This window comes from Arachis ipaensis, chromosome B08 (genome assembly GCF_000816755.2).
Source record: "Arachis ipaensis cultivar K30076 chromosome B08, Araip1.1, whole genome shotgun sequence".
In the NCBI taxonomy this organism is placed as follows: Eukaryota; Viridiplantae; Streptophyta; class Magnoliopsida; order Fabales; family Fabaceae; genus Arachis; species Arachis ipaensis.
The window spans coordinates 125,378,091-125,380,944 of NC_029792.2; positions in this window are offsets into that span (position 1 = coordinate 125,378,091).

Sequence of the window (2,854 nt, forward strand, 5' to 3'; positions counted from 1 at the left end):
TTTACAACCGAATTTAAATAAACTATTAAAAGTCAAGTCTAAATTTAATTAAATCCGATCACGTCTGTCCGTATAAGTCCTACTTTTGAGAGGCTTTTATTCGAATAAAAAAGATTATTTACCCAAATAAAACAGATTATAAAAATTTATAAATTTAGTTGTATTTTCGCAAATAACAACTGTGATAATGAATTTTATAAGATTTTCGGAATCCTTGACTGCGAGAATCAGGCGGAAATAAGGGTATAAATATTAAATAGGAAAAATCTAGGGATCAGTAGATTTTTTTTATTATTAGATAAAATTTCACACTATTAAATATACTATTGATGACTAATTAATAACTATAACTCATAAAATCTGCTGTTCCTCTAACACTCCCTTATTATTTATGAAATTCACGTGTGAGTAACTTGGCATGTAAAAATTATAAGGTGTGTTGCAATATATTAGTAACAACTAACAACTAACAAGTAGCGTTTTTTTCAAAAAATAAATAAACAATTCTGCTACGTTACCAACAATATTTCTGTTAACTTTTACCAACTCTTATTTATAACGTATTTAATAGAAGTATCTTTGTAGATGTGTCTAATAAAAATATTTTCTGTATAACTGTGTTTAATAGAAGTGTCTTTATAGATATATTTTCTTGATGTGTCTCTTTATATATGTGTTTAAAATATAATAATTAATTATTGTTGGTAATATAAATATATGAATAATTAAATATGTAATAAACTTGTAATTAATATGAAATGGACTAAAACAAAAATAATAAGCTAGTCCATTTATAGATTAAAATAGTCCAAATAAATAAACAATCCTGCTACGTTACCAACAGTATTTCTGCTAACTTCTGCTAACTCTTATTTATAATTGTGTTTAATGGAAGTATCTTTGTGGATATGTCTAATAAAAATATCTTTTTTATAACTGTGTTTAATAGAAGTATCTTTATAAATATATTTTTTGGATGTGTCTTTTTATATATAAGTTTAAAATATAATAATTAATTATTATTGATAATAAATTGACAGATAATATATTAGTACCCTATACTTTTTCATAAATAAAAGAGTGTAAATAATGAGTAATAGAGAGTTGGTCCATTGTAAAGTGCGAGACTCACCAAATGGGCTGCGCAGGAAGCCCGGAGTGGAGCTAGAGCTTTAAATTGAACGGACCAATATGAAAATTATATGTTGAGAAGGAAAAAATAAAATAAAATTAGGAATGGTTTGTCATTACTATCATATCCAATATAGGTAATTCTAAGTTATCCAATATTCGAGAGAATAACTAGTTTGAGTACAAAATAATAATTATTCTTTAATTCTTCCCCGTCACTATAATAGCAACATGTTCAAATTCCATAATTTTGGAAGATACGAAAAAGAAAAGAAAAGAAGATATGGATGATTCTGTTAAAAAAGAAAAAAGGAAGAAGAAAAGTCCACAGTTTCTAACGTGGACTTCCCCAATGATTCACATTATATGACCAACTCGTCATTATATTTCATATACAAACACACACTTTAATCGTCACAAATCTAACATATAGAAGAGCTTCTTCGTTGAGCATTATCTTGTGAAGACTAATAATGCTTCTTAATACTTGAACAACTTCCCCACAACATCAATGAAAATTGCATTTGCTTTTAAAACTATATATATTATATTCCACAAATTTTCATTACAGAAATGACAGATATTATGTTCAGTTAAAAATAATTATTTTTCAACGTTGGAAATTTTAAAAATTTATAAAATTATCCTTAACGTTTAATTTTATTTTATTTTATTTTTAATGTTTAAAATAATTTTAATTTTATTTCTATTATAAAATTTTTAACCGTAAACAGTTAGTCAAAATTCCTTTTTCTAATTTTAACCCTTATTCATAATAATACTTAATTTGGTCTCTCAATTTGCACGCGAATTTTAATTTAGTCTCTAAAATTCTAATTGTCTCTATTTAGTCTTCAAATTTTATAAATGTAATTCACATTATTCTTTGGAACAATTTCCATCATACAAATGTTAAGAACATTAACATAAATCGTCAAATGTCACACTAGAATCCTTAAAATTATGTCTTTTTTTGTTTTGGCACTTAAATAATCTAAAAATGATGTCGTATCACTTGTTTTAGGAGAAAACATTTAATAAACACCATTTATAATCACTCTCGGGTTATTTAAGTGTCAAAATCAAAATGACATCATTTTAAAGAGTCCAGCATGGCATTTGGCCATTCATATCATCACTCTAATTATTCTAAGAACTAACGTGAGTTACATTCATAAAGTTTAAAAACTAAATAAAAATAATTAAAATTTCAAAAATTAAATTAAGACTTACGTATAAATTTAAAGACCAAATTGAATATTATCTCTATTTTATAACTGTTTTAGAAGCATATTATAACTTTTTTAATAATCTGCGGTGCCCGTTTAAAATTATAGGTAGTCTATCAAAAACAATCTTATTTAAATATTAGAAAGGATATAATTCTGTTTTAATTTTCAAAATTTAAGTTGAAAAATAAAATGGTCTAGAATATTTTAATTTCCATGTGAAAAAGCATTTTTAATATGGCACAATGCAAAATTTTTTAATTGTATTATATGATGTTAATTTTTTAACAAAATTGTCACTTGTGCACTCTAGTTATCTTAAATAATTTATCACATCACATACATATTAGCATCTTTTGAGAAAAATTCTACCTTTACGAATATAAAAAATAAATATTAGAGGATCATTAAAATTTATTTTTTTAGTCATCAATATTTAAAAGTATGGATTAAAATATATTATGAAATTACTTTACTAAAAAAATTAGGTTGAT